The following is a 23647-nucleotide window of genomic DNA, read 5'->3' on the forward strand; positions in this document are numbered from 1 at the left end:
TTTCGCAAGCGGCTGCACGGAGCTGGGGCGGGTCGCTAGTATTTATATAAGCAATAGTGTCATCTAAAGAAGAACAGTCATCTAAAACTATTGTAGGTATTAGAACAGAGTAATTAAGATATTTTAAAAGCACATAGGTACTATTCAATACTTATTGCAGTTTTATTGATTATAAGTAACTGCTCACAATCAGTTACTTTTGTATCAATACCTGTAAATTTAATTAAAATCGGTACATGATGCTTTAAAGTCATCGGACACAAAAATCACAACTCTTACGTTAATTGCCGCTAAAGCGAGAACGTAATCGTAATAATTTACTGGTATAAGTAGTGACGATATTGCAATAATTTAAGTTTGTNTATCCGGCTATAGCGACCCAAATGATTAAGAATAACATTTTCGCTCATTTTTCTGACCCAATTCATCGTTCTTTTTCTTTTTCTGTTAATAAACATATACAATTTGTAGTTTTTCTCGGTATTAAACTAAATAACTCACCAAAATCGAAAATTGTTTACTTTCTTAGATTATGCTTTGTATGACGCCCGCTTAGTATGACGTGTTTGTCATTTCCCTTCGACGTCATTATAAGCAGATTTTACTGTATAACCCATTTCAAGTTAGAATAACCGTAAAGTCATTTTCATCCCTGCAAAACAATATCAAAAACCAAAAATTTTATTGTTGTCAAAGTGCTTAAATATTCTTCAAACGTCCGTTAACAAATCCTAAAAGAATATTAGGCGATTATGCTATTGTAATTCCTGTTTTTTAATTGTTAATTAAGCTTTTTTATTCTGATGATTTTATTATAACTAAATGACGATGTACAAGGCATTTTAACTATTGTTAACTATACAAGTCAAAAACAATATCAAAAACCAAAAAAAGTACAGAGTTTACACAACTGTAGTATACGCATATAATTTTTTTACACCTGAACGAAATCGGCATCAAGAAGCTCACATTATCAATCACATTATAAGTGCCTTTCCAGCTCATTGAACTAAAGCGAGCCGCTTCCAATGTTGGTAATATTTTAAACGTAGGTAGGTACCTGTACATAATAAGTAATGCTTTCTATATACATCTACTACATGGCAGTTACTTTTGGCGAAATTACGAGTCCGTCACTCACGACGGCGCTTAAATGTATCATAAGTATACCAATATTAAAAGAGTAAACAATTTCAGTCAAGCGAATAACATCGAAGTTATTGATGCGCCCCGATCTTTTCGCAAGCGGCTGCACGGAGAAAATGAAAAAGGAAAACTTACTTAAATATTAAAGCGATCATTACAATTTATCCCACTATCCCGTTGTTTTGTAAGTGAAAATGATAAAAATTACAATTTGGACTCGAATTTGTAGTAAAAATAGAATCCCAGCAGAAATAAATTTACTAGGTATTTTAGTTGACAAATTTAATTGTAATAATTAAAAAACTTCAAATAATTTTTGAAAAAACATGCCAAAATTGAGATTATTACAAGTTACCTAATAAATTCTACTGTTTCTACGGCAAATTCACTCATTTACAGTCGAAAATTATAATTTTTGCGTTGTCATACTTTAATTTTCTCCGTGTGAGATGCATTGCACGCATTATAATGCGACCACAAAACTGAGACTTTCTATGTACACTGTTAAAGAAATAGTTGAAGTTCAAATCGACCAATGACAATAATTCTATAAATGTTATATATATAAGTCTTTCGATTTATTGTTATGGTGCTACGCTAAAGTCAAACGTATTCGGCCAGATATTATCATTTTTAAGGATATAATAATCTCGCTTCACGATACCAACTAGAGTTGGTCACCCATCCAAGTAGTGGCCAGAGCGGCCGTTTCTTAACTTTACCTATACCTACTGATCCGCTATACTGCGCGACTATTAACTAAACTTAATATTCATTATTATTTTGTTCTTACGTTAACTGAGTGTTTAATAAATGATACTTTACGAAGAATATTTTTATTTTGCAGATCCTGAGGGCAGATAAACCTTTGACGCATGTACGAGACAGGGTAGACAGGTGAGTTTCATTTAAATGATAAAGTTTCTTGGTCGAAAACATGGCGTATTTCCATTCGCTCCTATTGTACCTCAGGGAAATCATGCGATCTGAAAGCTGCTAACAGTTGGTAACACATCAGAAACAATCGGTCAATTAAACTTTCGCAGTGAGTCAAACAGAGAGGATGTTCCCTACACAACTTGTAGACCTTTTAACTAAAACGTAGTAGGCACTAGTACAACATAAATATAAGAGGATTGGAAAAACGGGCTAGAGACGATGGGGCAGGAAAAGGATGGTAAACGTGGGGGCGCATCCATCCTACTGACTTTGAAGTAGCAATTAACTCGTAATGGATAGATTCCGTACTTCGTTTAGTTAAGTTCGTGTAGCTGATGATTACGATAGGTTAGGTCAGGTTCGGTTCGGTTGCATCCACTTTGGTTTGTTAATACGAACGTGGGTTGTAATCAAGTGGCAGATAAACTAATATACCTACACGATGCGTAAATAACATTGAGCACATGCTACTCTAAAGTTCAATCAACAACAATCCTTCAGGAATAACAATCTCGTTTATAGTACAGCAGGTAGGTAACAGCTTTCAACTATTAAACTCCAAGATGGAGCAAGTAGCTTAATTAAATAGTTAGGTAACATTTATGTATGATATGCCAAAAGAGATTTGAAATATAAGACACATACGTAGAAGAATGCACAGTTTATAATAGATATAAAACGCAGAAACCTGTGGACAAAGCGGGTTGGAATAAAAACAAAAATTTATTAAATTAAATATTCCTAGCGTTTTAAACTTATCTATTATTAGATCTTGATCTATACAAAATAAGGTGACGATCAATCCGGGCAATGTTTTCATTCAATTACATCCAATATGGGATCAATTTACTCACTGGTTCTTTTCAATCGTTCGACAACAGAGGCGTCTAATAACCTGCAAAAAATGGTACCGGTTATAATCTCTTTTTCTGTGTCGAATGTCACGGTTGTTCGGTCATCTCCTGATTCCTTCTTTTGAAAAGCTGTCTTGGATCAATAATGCTCATGTTGCGAAACGCGTCACGTCCAATTACTTTAATAGGTGAACATTACAAACGTGAAAACTTGTCCGTCTATTGTGGAGGTGTCACACGCAGCTGACTGTTCCCTTTGAAAATTGCAATCGGCCCGGCACGGCATCGAAACGGCTCAGCCACGATTATTATTACCTTTTGTTAGATGGGAAAAGAACTCTACTATAGTAGAAAATTAAACGATGAGAGCAATCCTGTCAAATCGTCGTCCACTCGAGCACCTCGTGGCGTTGACTCGAGTGCGGGAAAGAAAGGAGCAATTATATCAACGGTCGCACGCCACTGATACGTAATTGAGGTTATTTGAACGACTTCGAGGATCTTTTGTATTTATCCGGTTTGATATAGACAGACAGGCTCTTTCACCTTTTGACAGTCGAAAGTTTTCTGAACGCGTAAACGCAATATCTAAGAAATTTTACAGTATGTTCTTAATCTTCGTGGGCGGATGGTAAAAATCAGTTATCAGATTGCAAGAACACGGACTCCGGCTGCAACTAATATCGGTAACCGACGATGGTTGTTGTTCGTCTTTTTCTTTTGTACCTTTTTGTCAGATGCTGAGACGGTGAATCGTCCGGGGATCAATAATGCTCATGTTGCAGGACGACTCACGTCCAATTAACTTAAGAGGCGAACATTACGAACCAAAAGTTCCCTCGTAATGCTTTAGCCCGTTAGTTCATTGTCACCGTGTCGCTCGCAGATGACGGTATTCTCATTCAACGACGCATTATTAGATGCACGGACACGTTGTCTAAATAACTGTAACAGAACACTTAATATTTATTGGACGGCACCATGCTTACATAACATTCTATCATCGAAGGAGCGCAGAAAGTATTGAGGGGGACTACCGCTTTTAGTTCTTGATCACAAAATCGAAACTACCAAGATGTGGATCTCAATGTCCATCTCATAAGTTCTCAGGAACGTCCCGAGATAAAAATGTTCAGTCTCTCAGAGTCTTTAAAAGCGAGACTCGAGTCTCCGTCTCTCATCGAGTCTCTCTAGTGTCGCTGAGAGAGACTGTCAAAAAAATTGTTTAGCGTCTCTGAACGAGAGACTCGAGTCGCTCATAGAGCGACATCCTCATTTCGTATCCAGCCTCTGAACGGGAAACTCGATGTGGTGTCTCGATAGACATGGTTAAAATTTTCGAAGTTCAACATGTTTCAGAGATCCCAGTATTTTTAGGAGAGACTCGAGTCTCTCAATTTTCCACTTTTATTCATTCAGTCTCTCTATGAGAGACTCATATCTCTGAATTAACAATTTTATCGTTCGAGTCTCTCATACAGAGACTGTGAGAGATCCATAAAAGCACCTAGGCAATAACTGAGAGACTGTGAGAGACGCTCTCAGAGACGCCGAAAAACTCTGAAGGATTCTGAGAGACTGGACCGCTGATAGAGAAGATTAGATATGAAAAGGCATTAGAAAGGATAGGAGAACAGAGGACTCTATGGAAGTCAATAAGAACTAGGCGAGATAGGTTGGCAGGACACCTTCTCAGGCATGAAGGTCTATTCAGAGACACATTAGAAGCAGGAACAGAAATAAGAAGGAGTAGAAGTAGACGTAGATTAGATTACTGTAAGGATGTGGGATGTTCTATCTTTAGGGAAATACGAAGATTAGCTCAGGATAGGAAAGAGTGAACCAGTCTTGGGACTGACGATCTTATGATGATAATAAGTATATAACTATTACATTTTTTTGTCAAGTATTTTGTTGATATGAGGACTTATAGTTAGTTTTTCACCATTATACAAGTAAATTCACTTCTTCAGTCTAATTGCCGTTATATGTATATTACTTTGATCATATTGAGAACCTTTGGTTTACTTTATTTATATTTGTATGTACCGTTCGTACCTTGTGCCAAGTTACAGACTAAATAGTTAATGAGTATACAAATACCTTAAGAATTTGAAGCAGTTACGGCAGAACGTTACTTTGAAACGAAAAACAAGTGAGTTGCGATCTTGTAGAGTCATCCAAAGTCGTCAGTGATGAATGGCTTGCAGCGTTTGTTTTAGTTTTGTTCATTGGCCACCGGATTAAAAGCCGTCGTTCATACGCACATTTGTATCTGTTCAAAATATGATTATGACAGGCGTCGCTGTTGACGGTGTTTCGCGGTGTTGGTTTTTTTGTTGGTTTCTTTTCGCCGAGGTTTATTCTGGGCGCCGTTTCCGGCCCTTTGCGCCTTCGGTTTGTCATCAGTTATGTTAATTGCCGGCATTATTTTCGAACGCTCGCACGGGACGCAATTCGGTCCCGAAACAAATTGATCTTAATTAATGCTCGCTAATATTCGAGGGTAATAAATTTGCATGTTGTGTTCCACGCCGAATGGACTTCGAACGATATGAATATTGGGAGTAATAAATGCTGCTTTAATAGGGGTATTACGGTAAATTTTCCTTAATAAGTGAATTTCCTAACGATAATTTACAAAGAAATTACTATCTCCTAATTTATATGCCTAAATTTTGAATTAAGAAGGTTGCTATTTATAGAGGGTGATTTTGAGTTACTAAAATTATGACCTTAGGTGGAAATAGTAGTTGTAATAGGTAAATTTACGATAAATTCTGGACTGCATGGGATACTGAAAGAAGTCAACAAAATTCAAGAAATGAGCAACAAAATATACAATTTATTTTTCAATGTAGTCCTTTCGTACACTAAAATAAAGCTTCTAATAACGTATGACAAGCTATTGTATTCCATCATTCATGAATTTTGGTGTTTCAATAGGATTTAAGTATTCATATCTGCCTTTACCACATTATTGATGGTGCAATGATAATATTTAAATCTCTTGTTGAAGTAGAGAAAGATACAGAGGTCAGACGGAGCCAAATCCGAAGGGAATGGCGGATGGTCCAATGGTTCAAACTTCTTTTTATTACAATTTTTAAGGGTAACTCAATTTCTTGAAAATATATGTCTAACTAATTAATTAGCAAAGTGTATTTGATCTAATTAATTTAATATCGCTTTCCTTTTCCATATCATGTTCAATACTCTCTTCTAGTACGTAGTGTGATTCTTGAACGGGGACAAGTACAGAAAACATAAATATAGATCATTATGCGTTAATTTTTAGAACTGTAATTACAATATTAACTGGGTTTGGCTACTGGACAATAATTTTGAGAACTTCATCTGCTTCACCTTATAATTACTCATTATTACCTGTCATATAAATCTTTAAAACTTCATTAAGTTCGCACAACCAGCTCCATCCTTTAAGGATAATGAACATTAATAAGTTTATGTATATCTCAAACCATTGTGTTCAGGAGTCTAGACAACGGCGCGTTATAATTAAAGAAAAACAAGCCTATACGTAGATTAACTGTGTTGTGTAGTCGACATAGAAATCGGTGACATGATGAATTTCTTGAGCATATATTTCTGTGTACAGAACGAGAAGTGTACAATAAGTCGTAATTTACTAAACAAACAGACAAGTGTTGGGATTGGGATTATTACAGTAACAGGTGAGTTTGACGTGTTTCGGGTAAGATAAATTAACTGTAAACTACAGTAACTTTTCTGATTCGTTAACAGGTGCGTTAAGCCTTAGAACTTACATTATCGACCATTTTAAAATTAATATCCTATATATTAATGCAAGTACATACAAAAGGGTTCCTTATAACTAATAGCAGCTGGATATATAACTGGCAATAATAAAAATAAATGTTAAATATATGCTAACATTCAATATTAAACGTTAAAGTAAAACTGCTACAAATAAATGAGGGAAAATTGTTGCTACTATCATGTCCCCGCCGGGAATCGAACCCTAGCTAAAGTAATTTACTATTAAGCTACATGAGGTGATGTAATAACAACAATAGTGTTCATTACTGAATATTAACCTCTTCAAAAACATTTTCGTGCAAATATATTAATAATTATGTAGACTTGGTTTCGACGATACTTGTGACATCATAAGTAGACGTATTGTCGCTCGTCATGCTGTCACCTCTCGTAGCTTAGCGATAGAGTACCGGTACATAAAACTAAGGGGCCCAGGTTCAAATCCCGACGATGGCATGACAGCGCCAACAAGTTTTTCTCATTAATTTGAACGTTTAATATTCAATAAAAAAATTTACGAAGGATCTGTGAAAGGAAGGTATCGGGAGGCTTTAACACAGATAACGTATGATCGTTTAGATGACGATCCGTCTGCTGCATACTTGTTTGAACGACTTCGAGGATCTTTTGTATTTATCCGGTTTGATATAGACAGACAGGCTCTTTCACCTTTTGACAGTCGAAAGTTTTCTGAACGCGTAAACGCAATATCTAAGAAATTTTACAGTATGTTCTTAATCTTCGTGGGCGGATGGTAAAAATCAGTTATCAGATTGCAAGAACACGGACTCCGGCTGCAACTAATATCGGTAACCGACGATGGTTGTTGTTCGTCTTTTTCTTTTGTACCTTTTTGTCAGATGCTGAGACGGTGAATCGTCCGGGGATCAATAATGCTCATGTTGCAGGACGACTCACGTCCAATTAACTTAAGAGGCGAACATTACGAACCAAAAGTTCCCTCGTAATGCTTTAGCCCGTTAGTTCATTGTCACCGTGTCGCTCGCAGATGACGGTATTCTCATTCAACGACGCATTATTAGATGCACGGACACGTTGTCTAAATAACTGTAACAGAACACTTAATATTTATTGGACGGCACCATGCTTACATAACATTCTATCATCGAAGGAGCGCAGAAAGTATTGAGGGGGACTACCGCTTTTAGTTCTTGATCACAAAATCGAAACTACCAAGATGTGGATCTCAATGTCCATCTCATAAGTTCTCAGGAACGTCCCGAGATAAAAATGTTCAGTCTCTCAGAGTCTTTAAAAGCGAGACTCGAGTCTCCGTCTCTCATCGAGTCTCTCTAGTGTCGCTGAGAGAGACTGTCAAAAAAATTGTTTAGCGTCTCTGAACGAGAGACTCGAGTCGCTCATAGAGCGACATCCTCATTTCGTATCCAGCCTCTGAACGGGAAACTCGATGTGGTGTCTCGATAGACATGGTTAAAATTTTCGAAGTTCAACATGTTTCAGAGATCCCAGTATTTTTAGGAGAGACTCGAGTCTCTCAATTTTCCACTTTTATTCATTCAGTCTCTCTATGAGAGACTCATATCTCTGAATTAACAATTTTATCGTTCGAGTCTCTCATACAGAGACTGTGAGAGATCCATAAAAGCACCTAGGCAATAACTGAGAGACTGTGAGAGACGCTCTCAGAGACGCCGAAAAACTCTGAAGGATTCTGAGAGACTGGACCGCTGATAGAGAAGATTAGATATGAAAAGGCATTAGAAAGGATAGGAGAACAGAGGACTCTATGGAAGTCAATAAGAACTAGGCGAGATAGGTTGGCAGGACACCTTCTCAGGCATGAAGGTCTATTCAGAGACACATTAGAAGCAGGAACAGAAATAAGAAGGAGTAGAAGTAGACGTAGATTAGATTACTGTAAGGATGTGGGATGTTCTATCTTTAGGGAAATACGAAGATTAGCTCAGGATAGGAAAGAGTGAACCAGTCTTGGGACTGACGATCTTATGATGATAATAAGTATATAACTATTACATTTTTTTGTCAAGTATTTTGTTGATATGAGGACTTATAGTTAGTTTTTCACCATTATACAAGTAAATTCACTTCTTCAGTCTAATTGCCGTTATATGTATATTACTTTGATCATATTGAGAACCTTTGGTTTACTTTATTTATATTTGTATGTACCGTTCGTACCTTGTGCCAAGTTACAGACTAAATAGTTAATGAGTATACAAATACCTTAAGAATTTGAAGCAGTTACGGCAGAACGTTACTTTGAAACGAAAAACAAGTGAGTTGCGATCTTGTAGAGTCATCCAAAGTCGTCAGTGATGAATGGCTTGCAGCGTTTGTTTTAGTTTTGTTCATTGGCCACCGGATTAAAAGCCGTCGTTCATACGCACATTTGTATCTGTTCAAAATATGATTATGACAGGCGTCGCTGTTGACGGTGTTTCGCGGTGTTGGTTTTTTTGTTGGTTTCTTTTCGCCGAGGTTTATTCTGGGCGCCGTTTCCGGCCCTTTGCGCCTTCGGTTTGTCATCAGTTATGTTAATTGCCGGCATTATTTTCGAACGCTCGCACGGGACGCAATTCGGTCCCGAAACAAATTGATCTTAATTAATGCTCGCTAATATTCGAGGGTAATAAATTTGCATGTTGTGTTCCACGCCGAATGGACTTCGAACGATATGAATATTGGGAGTAATAAATGCTGCTTTAATAGGGGTATTACGGTAAATTTTCCTTAATAAGTGAATTTCCTAACGATAATTTACAAAGAAATTACTATCTCCTAATTTATATGCCTAAATTTTGAATTAAGAAGGTTGCTATTTATAGAGGGTGATTTTGAGTTACTAAAATTATGACCTTAGGTGGAAATAGTAGTTGTAATAGGTAAATTTACGATAAATTCTGGACTGCATGGGATACTGAAAGAAGTCAACAAAATTCAAGAAATGAGCAACAAAATATACAATTTATTTTTCAATGTAGTCCTTTCGTACACTAAAATAAAGCTTCTAATAACGTATGACAAGCTATTGTATTCCATCATTCATGAATTTTGGTGTTTCAATAGGATTTAAGTATTCATATCTGCCTTTACCACATTATTGATGGTGCAATGATAATATTTAAATCTCTTGTTGAAGTAGAGAAAGATACAGAGGTCAGACGGAGCCAAATCCGAAGGGAATGGCGGATGGTCCAATGGTTCAAACTTCTTTTTATTACAATTTTTAAGGGTAACTCAATTTCTTGAAAATATATGTCTAACTAATTAATTAGCAAAGTGTATTTGATCTAATTAATTTAATATCGCTTTCCTTTTCCATATCATGTTCAATACTCTCTTCTAGTACGTAGTGTGATTCTTGAACGGGGACAAGTACAGAAAACATAAATATAGATCATTATGCGTTAATTTTTAGAACTGTAATTACAATATTAACTGGGTTTGGCTACTGGACAATAATTTTGAGAACTTCATCTGCTTCACCTTATAATTACTCATTATTACCTGTCATATAAATCTTTAAAACTTCATTAAGTTCGCACAACCAGCTCCATCCTTTAAGGATAATGAACATTAATAAGTTTATGTATATCTCAAACCATTGTGTTCAGGAGTCTAGACAACGGCGCGTTATAATTAAAGAAAAACAAGCCTATACGTAGATTAACTGTGTTGTGTAGTCGACATAGAAATCGGTGACATGATGAATTTCTTGAGCATATATTTCTGTGTACAGAACGAGAAGTGTACAATAAGTCGTAATTTACTAAACAAACAGACAAGTGTTGGGATTGGGATTATTACAGTAACAGGTGAGTTTGACGTGTTTCGGGTAAGATAAATTAACTGTAAACTACAGTAACTTTTCTGATTCGTTAACAGGTGCGTTAAGCCTTAGAACTTACATTATCGACCATTTTAAAATTAATATCCTATATATTAATGCAAGTACATACAAAAGGGTTCCTTATAACTAATAGCAGCTGGATATATAACTGGCAATAATAAAAATAAATGTTAAATATATGCTAACATTCAATATTAAACGTTAAAGTAAAACTGCTACAAATAAATGAGGGAAAATTGTTGCTACTATCATGTCCCCGCCGGGAATCGAACCCTAGCTAAAGTAATTTACTATTAAGCTACATGAGGTGATGTAATAACAACAATAGTGTTCATTACTGAATATTAACCTCTTCAAAAACATTTTCGTGCAAATATATTAATAATTATGTAGACTTGGTTTCGACGATACTTGTGACATCATAAGTAGACGTATTGTCGCTCGTCATGCTGTCACCTCTCGTAGCTTAGCGATAGAGTACCGGTACATAAAACTAAGGGGCCCAGGTTCAAATCCCGACGATGGCATGACAGCGCCAACAAGTTTTTCTCATTAATTTGAACGTTTAATATTCAATAAAAAAATTTACGAAGGATCTGTGAAAGGAAGGTATCGGGAGGCTTTAACACAGATAACGTATGATCGTTTAGATGACGATCCGTCTGCTGCATACTTGTATTACTATAACCACTTATGCCTACCGCTCTTAAGTCCTTTTATTTAATCAAAAACGTAAACACAATTGAAAGGGCCATAAGAGTGGAACAATAATTGCCGAAGACGGCACTCATGTCATAACCATCCAACGAAGAAAAAAATCAATCTATATACCTACCAACGTATACGTATAGATGGATATAAATAGATGTAAGAATTGTGTGGAGCTAATTGGTCGAACAAATATTGGTTGAAAACCCTTTTGGGATCGCAGGGCGGCCGTGGGGCAGCAGGTTGCACAGGAAATCCCATGGGACGACCATCCTAGATCAGAATGCACGTAACCTACGGTTTCAAAATACTCTCCATCTGTACAAATAATCCATCAGCGATGCTTTTGGAAGACGTCCAACGTATGTATTTACTTAGGCCTGGCAGTGTATGTGTGTTGTTTGTGTCAGTGGATTATTCAATAAGTGAAACTGGTGTTTGCCCCTTTGAGAAAGGACCAAGGGCGAGGATAAAAGTGCTTATACATGCATTGTGTTTTAGATTGGCCTCTTCTACGACCGACGATAGGACGTTAACAGTACAATAATAATAATAATAATAATAATATAATTCAAGAGAAACAGCTTTCAGTAGCTCACACCTGTTTTCCTTTAGCAGCCGTGTGAATACGACCGAGTATTCGGGAGCTACTCCTTCAGCAGCGCAATCGAATTTATTGTTCGGTGTTAACAAGGCAAATGCAAATGGATGCTATAATAATATAAAGAATTTTTAATAGGCTTCTTGGCAGTAGTACCTACCCATACACACAATCAAATGGCTACAAAGATTACCAGACCTTTCTGTGTCACAAAGCTATACTATTATTCAACTTTCATTTCTCCGAAAATGTTTGTGCATTTGCTACATAAAACAGCTACCTATGTACCTTTTACATCTTTCAGTTGCCTTTCCAATTGAATTTTGTATTAAATAGTGTGCACCTAATACCGTTGGAATCACATTCCTAGCTGTAGTCCTGGAATTCAGCCTCAGTCCGATAATGTTTGCCAATTTTGTTGACGTCAAAACATTGGAAGGACGATCCAGCCAGAAGGTTTATTACCATAACCCAAGGAAATGAATTCCAATACTATAGGGCCTTAAGATCATTATAGTAGTAATTTTCTAAATCTAGATAGGTATATTGAAATTTAGACATATGTCAATATGTTATGCCTGTATATCTGCCCTTTTCTCTGTCCTGATAACTTAACATAACCTAGTCGAAATTGCTTAAAGAATTAAGCATGCCCTTAAAGAGACCTTCCTACAACTGCATGGGCTATTGAGTTTTACCAATAAATTGCCCGAAGATAAAGCATAACATGCATCTTTCATTCAAAAATAAACCTGTACCTCTAGTCAATGCCGTTCTATTTAAAATAACATACACAGATGTACTGATGGTAAAATCTTGTTCTAGAACGCAGTGCCTATAAATGGAGATAAACTCAGCCAGTTAAGGTCAATTAAAATGAGCAAATATTGAACGTCGAATATTAAAAACACTTGAAGAAGATCTAGATTCAGTTTTACTGTACACGTACTCATGTTAACATAAAGCAACTCGTTCTTGTGGTAACTTTGCGGTTTGAAAACGGACTCGCACAGGCCTTTCCAAAAGAAAAATATATTCCAGGAAGCAAAACGTGCATGCACGTAATTCAATTATGTTGAACATGCGCATTGAGCGATAGAGAATTTTTGTAAACCACACTTACTAGCGAAGACTAACGAGCATCTCCTCAGATGTGTTAAGGAGATATAAATGCTCAAACATACGTCGCCTTTCATTACGGTTCTAGGCAACGCATAATGACCTCGTTGTGAGCAAATGAAGAAGACTTACTCCACAATTGCTTGATCAAAGCACTCTACCTGTCTGTCATATTGATCAAATTGTATACGAAGCGTCAGTACAGTGTTGAAGTACGAACCATCGTTTACTTATTTCTTTTAATAGCAACTGAGCGCTTGAAACGAACCGTTTTCATCTGGATGTATAACGTATGGACTTCCATATCGAAGATTGCTACTCTCTTTATCCGAATAATCTACGACTAGGACTCTCTCGCAGACTCCAATGTTGGAGTAGTTGAATGCTGACGTTTAAAGATGGTTTTAAATTTAAAGTCTTGCAGTTTTCACAGGACACTCTTTTGAAGATACGTTTGCTCTGAAATATCTGCTTGTTTATCAGAAAAACTACCGATGGGCAGGAATAAAATGGACCATTGTTCCAAAGGAAATGAAACAGATGACATTCTCCGCTCTAAATGCCCTTTTGTATAATCTCGCTTTCTATTCAAACCGTATTGAAAACGAAAATGTATTCATAGTAAAAGTTGGAAGACCTTTTTACTATTTATAAATACAACAAATGGGCAGTTCTACTATATGTTTCATAAGCTAATAAAAGATTGGAGATAGTTTGTTTATTGGAGTGTTCATGATATACTACAAGGGTTGAGGTTGGAAGTTACTGCTATGCAATTGTAATACTTTATTCATCATCATCATAAGGTCGTCAGACTGGTTGGACACGCACCTCCACTCTTTCCTATCCTGAGCTAATCTTCGCATTTCCCTAAAACTAGAACATCCCACATCCTTAACTATTTGCGAACAGTAATCTAATCTAGGTCTACCTCTACCCCTTCTAACTTCCGTTTCTGTCTCTAATGTGTCTCTAAGGTCTACCTTCAGTCCTCTCTTCTCCTATTCCTTCTAATACCTCTTCATTTCTAACCTTCTCTATCCACAGTATCCTCATCATTCGCCTGTAACACCACATTTCGAACGCTTCTAACTTTTTCTTTTCCGCCGCACCCCGTCCATGTTTTACACCCGTACAGCGCCGCTCTCCAAACTTACCCCTTTAACAGTCTTCTTCGAATTTCTAAAGTAATCGTCTGCAAGCATAGAAGTGACTTCTTTTTATTAAAGGCGACACGACCCTTCACTATCTTCTGCTTTATATCCCTTCTACTCCTTCCGTTCTGACTTATCTGACTTCCTAGATATCTAAAATCAGCCACTTCTCCTAATTTTTCGTCTCCTGTCTATACATTCGACCTTTCCTTACTTTTTCTTCCCTTCATTCCAGAATTTTTCTTTTACTTGTATTTTTTTTCATACAATACTGTTTTGTCAATACTTTAAAAGTAGGTAGTATAATAATTGGATATTAAAACAACTTTTCTTTCCGAATAGACTTCTAAAATATTACCTCAATGTTTTGACTGACAGGAGAGCTGTTGTACATAAACTTTAAAAAGATGAATTTCTCACTTTCCTAAGTTGATAGAAAATTGTTTACGTCTCCTATCAAAAGCACCACAATTTTATTGAAAATATCGGCTCCACGAAGTGCAATATTGCGTGAAGTGATGTATGGGGCTGTACAAGATACACATTATAGCGTGACATCAATGTATGTTCATGATACGGTGACATTTTCGTAGGCGTTGACGTTGAATAATCGCATGTTTAAGCGCCACTACTGTCTCTACCTTTACTAAAAGGCGTAGCACTATTGCAGCAGCCTATGCTTTATTCGTTTATAGGCTAAATAACAATTGCAATGTACCAACTGTTTTGTGTGCAGATCAAATGAATTTTCTAATAGGTTATTGAATGAGGTTGCACCAGATGGCTCTGTGCACTCTGGAATCCAGCAGAGCTTTCTTCTAACATATATCCATTTAATAAACGCAAATTTAAAAAACTCATTGAGGTACATTTAACCTAGCTAATGAGGAGGTTGTAGAATCAACTTTCAAAATTGCAGTAAACAATTAGAAATGTCAAGTCTTAAAATTATTTAAAACTTGCTAAAGGCACTGTATACAGTGATATATATATACCATCATTAATAATGGGACCAAAATGTGTTGTGGCTGCAATCGGAGTACACCCTAATCAGTGGATAGGCTAAGTATCAACTGATACTGTAGACTTAAAATGCAGTACCGTGACCAACAGTTTCATATTTCGCTCGAGCTGTTAGGTAATACAAATACCATGAGATAACGCCTATGGACGTCGGAGAATTAACAGATATTTAAGTTTAATGGAAAATACAAGCTACCGTATGTGCCAAACGATTAATAAAAGTAATCCATTGTACACGTGGGTGGTGTATTTATAAATTACCTTGTTGTCGGTAGCACCAACTTGTAGCAGCAACTACTTTTTAACAGCAATTCAATTTGTACAATAATTTGAAGAAAATGGTTCGCCAGTTATTTATTTCATTGTTTATGCTAGGCACATTGTGTAAAAGAAATGACAATGGTAAGTTAAAACACTAATAAATTGAACGAAAAAGAAGAATAGTAATAAAGGGGTAGTTTTTATACTGTGAAAAGAATAAGAATTGATTTTTCTATCTCTTTACTTAATCTTTAAGTTTTAGTCTTAGTCTTTTATGACTGATTGTGAGTACAATTTGATTAAGGAATCCTTAATTTCGTAAGGACGTAGAAGTCTACATGAACGCAAGATATCTTAAATTAATTAATTACTGTAACTAATAACTGTTTATTATTTACTTATACATAATTACAGCTTTACAGAATTTAAAGAGACAGTTAAGTATAAGTAGGTGCTTCTATAGTGTATGCACATTACCTATGTCTATTGCATGTTCCTGGTGCTTGAAAGGGCACATAGACCGAGTACATAGTTCCATACACCGCCATTGGTTCGATTCGTTGATTTATTACCGGAAATTAAGCGATAGCGTACGTTAATTTAAACAGCACGGCCTCAGTTTCCCCTTTAACGGGGTGAGTTAGTATTCAATCAAACCAATTTTGATTAACGTCTAGCCTCCTAGCATGGAACCTTGGAATAGGGGCCATACATCAACCGGTGGATATGGTCAGCACCCCTGCTGTAGTAACTCAAAGTGCGGAGAACGCGACAATCCTTGTTCGTACTTGAACATGCATACATAACAACCGAATGGAATCAATTTTTAAGCAAGGTTGAAGTTCATCAAAACAAGATAATCTATTCCGTTGAGAATATATACATGTAATATAGTATCGATTTTATTATGGTACAAACAACTTTTTTAGAGCTTTTCAAATGGTTGTCCTTGCAAGCCAAAGATAATAGAACATTTTTAAAGAATCATCATCATCATAACGTCGTCAGTTCTAAGACTGAGTTAATCTTCGTATTTCCCTAAAACTAGAACATCCTGCATCATTAACTTTTAGTGTCTTTAGTGTAATTATTAATAAAAATAATTAAAGAAAAACACTATTTAAACAATTAACCAAAATTTTATGCCAACAACAAATTAAACAACAAAACAAACAGATGGTAAAAATAAAACAGAACAGCCGAAACACACAAAGAAATAACAACAACAATAATAATAACAATAACAAAGACAACAACAATAGCAATGATAATAATAATTTATAACAGGAAAAGAGACTTACTAACGAGACGGTTGAATGTAGAGACACAGATGAATTCCTTTCTGATAGGGATGTTAGGAGTATTTATAGTAGGAAAATGTTAGTAAAAAGAGATAGAATACTCAAGATAGACAAAGACTGGCAATAGGGGTTGAAGACACGAGCTTACAGAAATACGAAGAATTGAAGAGGTTGAACAGTATAGAATTTTAGGTAAGGTAATTAAAGGAAAAGCCAGCTATTAGTACAAGGTGCATGCAGAAACGGTTGCAGTTAGATTTCTAGGTAAAGGTGATTAGGGACAATAGAATAGAAATAGAATGGAAACAAAGGCATGCAAAAGATAAGAAGTCGTACTCTACATTGAAGAAATATTATGCATTATGACAGAAATAAAATTAGGAAAAATATATGTACAAAATATTTACATAAAAAAAAACAATAAAAGTTCTTTCGCCACAAACTATTTGCGAACAGTAATCTAATCTAGGTCTCTAATCTCTAATATATCTCTGACTAGACCTTCATGCCTGAGGAGGTGTCCTACCAACCTATCTCGCCTATTCTTTACTGACTTCCATAGAGTCCTCTGTTCTCCTATTCTTTCTAATACCTCTTCATTTCTAACCGTCTCTATCCACGGTATCCTCATCATTCACCCGCATGATCAAATTTCGAACGCTTCTAACCTCCGCGTTCCTCTATTTCTTCTGAACCCAAACTGATCTTCCCCTAATAGTTCTTCCGCTCTTTCTCCAATCCTGTTCCGTACAATTCTAGTTAAGATTTTTGATGCATGGGATGTTAAGGTAATTGTTGTAAATGTGTCGCACCTATCCACGCCTCTCTTTTTAGTATGGCTACTGCCACGTTCCGTTTATAATCCTCCGGGACTTTATCGGTCTCGTAAATGTGACTAACTAAATTTCCGCTTGTATCTCATCTATACCTGGTGCCTTGTTATTCTGTAAGTTTTTTAATGCTACATCGAAAACTTCTCTTACTATGGGATAATCTGGCTCACCCATCTTCACACAGGCTCTGCGCATAGGTTCTCTAACTATTCCTTCCACCTGTCCGCCTTTTCCTCATTTTCCATCAGAATGACCTCTACCTCGTTTCTTATATTATTACTACTGTACCCTATTTCTCGAAAATTCCTTTTAATTATATATATAAGCCTCATCCGTTTTACCTACTTCAAACTTTTCTTCTACTACTTTACACATCCTATCAATTCACTGTTCCTTAGCTATTCTACACTTCCCAATTTTTTCCCACTTTATCGCCTCATATCATTTTTGCCCTTCTTCGTGTATCCCGTGTTTGTATTCCCGCCTCTCTTCTACTAATCCTACAATCTCGTTTGTTCTCCAGGGTTTCCTACTTTCGTTTCGTTTTTATTTTTAATGAGTACTTTTTAATTTATATATTGACATTTTGGGCAACTCGTGCTACATGTACCCCCGTGCTTTCCGCGTTTCACGTTTTAAGCTCGACGTATATATGTATGTTTATGGAGCTTGGTTATTTTATTTTGATTACATTTCACAAATAACCCTTATTGACGCTTTATGTTCCAACCGCCACTGCATGCCTTTTAGCGGTGGATATTTCGATGCGAGATCACGTTTTTAATGAATTTTTAGGCAATAAAACAACCCAATGGGACGCAGAACGTAGTACACTTCGTTCCGTATTTTGTGGCGAGCACACAACTATAAGCACACAGCAGTAACATTACATTTTCAGTTGACGTTTGTAAAAGGAAAATATACAAACGCAATTGTTTCAGTCTTGTCGCCACTACGACTATGATTAGTTAAGGTTAGGTTAGGTTAACGTCCAATTACGTATGTGTATCTACCCCTAAAGGAAGACGTCGGTAATCCACGTATAACAATTGATCAAGGGTCCGCAGAGTAGAGCTTTCTGAAGATACAAACGGTAATGTATTAGGAACCATTATCTAATTAATAGGAACGGGCACGTGCTTCAGTATGACCTTAGGTATGTTTAGTTATAAAAAGTAGATTTGTGCAGAAATAATTCTACAGAAAATCGTGTAAAACTACATCACTTAAATAATAACAACGTCAGCCACCCGGAGAGAATATTAGCGGATGGTTTAATATTCTGTAAAGCAGAAACGGGTCGGTTATTCGACGTTGTACGTTGGTGGATTGTACGTGACCCCAGCAGTGGTTAATTTTTTGTGCTTATTCCGTCACGAGACCGTTAAAATCCTTTATGTTCGCGAGATCTTTTGTGCGTGACTCTTGGTTGCTTTGCAGCATTCAACACTACACGAAGAGCTTGCAACAACAACGACGGCCGACTCGATTCGTGCATACAAAACGGTCCGCTTTTGTTGTACGAAATAATAAAAGATGAGAAACACACTATCGTCATTATTTTTTCTTCTCTTATATCTATACGTATATCGTGAGTGACCGCATTGCCTTCGGCCTTATTGCCCATCTACACCACTACATATGTTGGTACAAAAGTAAGTGCCTACGTCTACTGTCCATTTCCAAACGACATAAAGGACACCACAAAGCGCTGACGATGGGAAAATGAAACAACAATAAAACAGGCACGCGTGCTTATTTTGCTACAGTTATTATTACTACTTACCTTCGTTGGGTTTACATTTTTACTTATTCTCAAAGGGTGTTTAGTGAGCAATTCGCAAACACCAACTCACAGCAGACTGGAGAATTCTCGGAGATTACAGGAGACTTTAAACTGGTCTAGAACGTTTTGGTCAAAATGTATCAAAATACCCTAAATTAATGTCAAACTCAGCTTCATTACTTAAATAAACGTAATGGATCTTCAGCATTCCATACTCAGGTTTACTCTAGATTCTAGACATCCGAGAAAGTTGTAACTATGGACTACCCTGGAAACTTCCAGGAATATTGTAGCAGATACCTACATCCTTGTTATTCTAAATGGTTGTTTGATGGCGTATAGTCGAGCTGCAAATCCATACACATCAAACTAAAGTAGTATGGAGCAGTATAATCGGAGGTTCCAAACACATAACAGTTCTCCAATATTTCAGAACCTTCTCAATTTTTCTAGTCCAGTTCATATTCTGGAACGTTCTACTCGAAGACAATATTATTTATTCGAGAACATTCAAGCTAAGGGCAACGCTAGAAACATTCAAGATCATTCTGGTACATTCTCTCTTATTCTAAACTGGTATTGCGTGACTGATGGTAGACTAGTAAATCCACTCCCTCCAATTTTTCCAGTCAAGTTCACATTTTGGAACATTCTACCCAAAGACAATTTTATTCATTCGAGAACATTCCAGCTGAAGACAACGCTAGAAACATTCTTCTTTATTCTAAACTGATGTTTGGTGACCGATGGTAGACCAATAAATCCACACCCTGACTAAACTCTGAGAAATTTCACACTTTATAGGCGGTACCAAACATCATTTAGAACACTTCGGTCGATATACTTATGAATATGTTCTGAATTGACTACTTTTTAACCAATGTATCTTCAATTCCACCACAGCCACCGAGATTAGATAACAGTTCACAAAAAGTATATGGAATGGCAAATTGATAAAGGCTTGCGCGGCCACTGCGCGAACTGATGTCCTTTTGAGTCTAAAGAACGGAATTTCTTGGAGTTGTTTCCTATTTGATTTTCTTAATTCTCAATCAAATTACTGAGTAGTAGCTTTCCTTTTTCCCAGTTTACTTATTACCCCACCAAAAATCTTACAATCAAACAATAAAGGTAAGCATCAATAAGCGAATATGTTATGTATTTGATTAATTAAAACAATTTAACAAAAGGCAACAATTTGATATCAGTTCAGTTATACGTACGAGATCATTCCCTACTAATCTTTGCTTTTTGTGGCTTAATTATTGTTAGATGTACGTATTGTTCCCTTATTAACATCTACTTTTATTCAAAGTATTAATTGTACATACATGCATACATAATTCTGATTTCAGATAATTTAACTTAAATTGTTGTACACGTATCCTAATAATCATAATTTTACTTCTTGTGCAAATAGAACAATTTATTTTCTCTAGGCAAACAAATTCGTTTCTTTTTAATGTCACTAACGTCTTTTTATCTTTCTTTTTACAGAAATGACGTAATCTAACGAGTAAACAATGCGAGCAAAAGCGTCTCAAGCCGAATGATGTTTTTTTATATCTGCGAAGACGGCATTGCTAGAGGACAAATAAGGACGACTGTTATTATTCGTAGTGTAAAAGTTTGACGAGTGTGGTACAGTTGCAAAACCGACGCGATAGTTGTTATTACCGTAAAACTGTAAAAATGTGCACGCGTGAACCTGTTCGCGTACGCGAGTGTAGTAGTGCTTGTTTAATCGATTCGTAATTAATCTTCAAATTGATTGGTCAACGATAAGGTAAGAAATAAAACTGTAAAAATATTATCGTAAGCTAGCGGATTGTTGGCGTAGGTAAATGCATAGAAATAGAAAAAGTACATTATTAGGTATATGAAATAATGTTTCATATTATGTTGCATTGTTTAGCATTTGTGGTGCTTAAAAAATTATTGGTACAAAAATGGTAACTGAAAATTAAATTACAGTACTTATTAAAGGTAAAAGGGTCGTACGAGTCATGAACCTTTCTCTTATTCTTTCATACAAGAGTCAAAGAATAATATATGATAAAACTGGATGAATTCAAATAATAATACAGCATAAACATGTTGTTATAATTAGATAGACCTTTTATTTGTGTAGAAAATATGAAATTAATTGTTTCTGGTTTCAATTTCCTTTTTACCTTAAGTTGAATAATTTAACGTTACTATTCATTACTTTCAAGAAGTACTTAATTGATAATTCCTTTTAATCTAAAATTTTTATTGCTACATTTTCCTTGTCTTATTGCACACAATCGGTTTCTATAGAATTTATCTTAATCTATTGTGGTTCTTATAGTTCCAAATTAAGGTTACAGGCAACTACGAATTTTTCTTTTTGCTCTTGTCTATTAAGTCGTCTTTAAGGATAAAGGAAGCGATTATTAAAATTGCTGACGTTGCCAAAAGTACTGCACCAAAAACATTAACCTGCAAGAATAATTCAGTTAATACGTGAATTATGTAAAGTAAATAGTTGTAAGTTACATACTACATTAGAAACTTTGTCCACATCAAGATCATACATTTTACTGGATTTTTGTGCCAGAAAATTTACTCTCAGATTATAGTTTTATCAATTAATATAATAAATCAGTAGAAAGGTTTAAAATTTAAGCAATAAGTTGTACAAATTTTGACATTTTAGTGACAGTTCCATAGGAGAAAATTGCTTCAGTAAAAGAAAATCAAAATTCATAGAGTTTTTGACGTAAGAATAATGGCGTCAGATAAATTTATATTATTATTTAATGCACATATTTGAAAACCAATTTTGGATTCTGCTATTAAATTAGACAGGAAGTAAAATTGCTCAAAAAGAAAACGCTACCAAGTTTCTTCAAGTAGCAAAACTAACACTGATTTTGCAAGAAATATTGGATATGTTAAATTAATTAAAAAGAAATTCAGCACTTACATTTGATAAAACAAAATCCTTAATTGATGCTCAAAACACCATAAACCATTCTAGACTGTGTAACTGTTTAGTTTTAGGCAATATATGCTAAAACTACGTTTGGAACGTACTGCCAAGAGTATGGATTCATAACTAATCAATTTTACAATTGAAACCATTTGAAAATAAATACTTATGAACTTTATCTACACCACCGTCTTAATAACTTGTTCTTAAAGGAATTAAGAAATTGAATCTTAATTCTTATGTAATATTATTATGTATTTTGTTATGCCATACATTTGTATCTGATACTGTTCTTGATATATATTTAATATTTTATCCAATGCGCCACAAGGTAGTCTGCAATAACAGCTAAACGTATTTAATTACGGGCTTATTAAGTGAACCTCAACCCTTTGCTTCTTGGATAAATATTTGAATTTTACCCCGTTTCCTTCCTGTGAATGGTGTCAGCAAATACACCATTTTTTTTTTGGTTCGGTGAACTACACATCAAAGCGGTTAAAAAATGATTTCTTTGTTGGTACGTTTACACAGGGTCTGTTGTGGGTTTATTCAGAGGAGTTTAACCATTAACAAAATTTTTATTTAATACTCTTTCATGTATACTCTTAACGGTAGTTGTCTGCAGCTCTAAGGGTTATTAACGATGTGCTAAAGCACTTAGTTTTGCAAAACATTGAATTAATATTTTCCAGTGGGTGTTTTTCTTGTCCCAAATTTGTTTTTTGTAATTAAGCTGGGTTAATAATTTATAGAAGAATAATACCTATGCGATAACTTGTTAGAGGATCAATATGTTACTTATGGTGTGCTAAACCCTTTAACACTGCTTAATATTCAATTATTATTTTAAAGAGGAAGGTTTTCTTGTCTCGTTATAATTTTTTTTATCTAGGCACTATCTCCCTTTTCAAGTGAAATTGAACTAATTAAAACAACTTTCGGTAATATTTCCGAATGCGATGTTTTTCTTTGGAAGAGTTTTTGGTCGGTTCATAGTATTAACTTTTCGAAAATACCACAAATGGCGCGGTAAACGCCATCTGTAGTACAGTGCTACATTTTAGGATTACGTGTGCTCCAACAAGGTCCATTTAAATATATGAATATCTACTTGCTGAAACGAATCCTGGCGTAGCCAACCTCAACGTGATAGGCACGTTACCATAATCGAATAAAATAATTCGAAGTGGTCTGTATTCTGTCGAAACTGCCAGACGCGGATAGCGATTTCGATCTTTTTGGATCTCATCAGCGCATCGCAGGCAGCTCCGACAGAACACAGACCAACTTTTACCTGCTGTCTTAACAG

The 23647-nt window shown here is 35.7% G+C and overlaps 1 protein-coding gene and 1 long non-coding RNA gene across 2 annotated transcripts in view; one reads left to right on the top strand and one right to left on the bottom strand.

Moving 5' to 3' along the window:
* LOC108736879 (epithelial discoidin domain-containing receptor 1) overlaps positions 1-23647 on the top strand; it is a 406840-nt gene that overhangs the window by 90385 nt on the left and 292808 nt on the right. Inside the window, exons 3-4 of the mRNA XM_018469473.1 lie at positions 1994-2043; positions 20877-21165. The gene's annotated coding sequence lies outside the window, so the exon portion shown is untranslated. The remainder of the gene's footprint in view (positions 1-1993; positions 2044-20876; positions 21166-23647) is intronic.
* On the bottom strand, positions 21617-22074 carry LOC108736886. Its single transcript, XR_001937784.2, has 2 exons — positions 21904-22074; positions 21617-21842 (listed from the first exon to the last, which is right to left on the bottom strand). It is a non-coding gene; the product is annotated as an uncharacterized LOC108736886 (long non-coding RNA).

Source organism: Agrilus planipennis, unplaced genomic scaffold (assembly GCF_000699045.2).
Source record: "Agrilus planipennis isolate EAB-ADULT unplaced genomic scaffold, Apla_2.0 scaffold106, whole genome shotgun sequence".
Taxonomy (NCBI): domain Eukaryota; kingdom Metazoa; phylum Arthropoda; class Insecta; order Coleoptera; family Buprestidae; genus Agrilus; species Agrilus planipennis.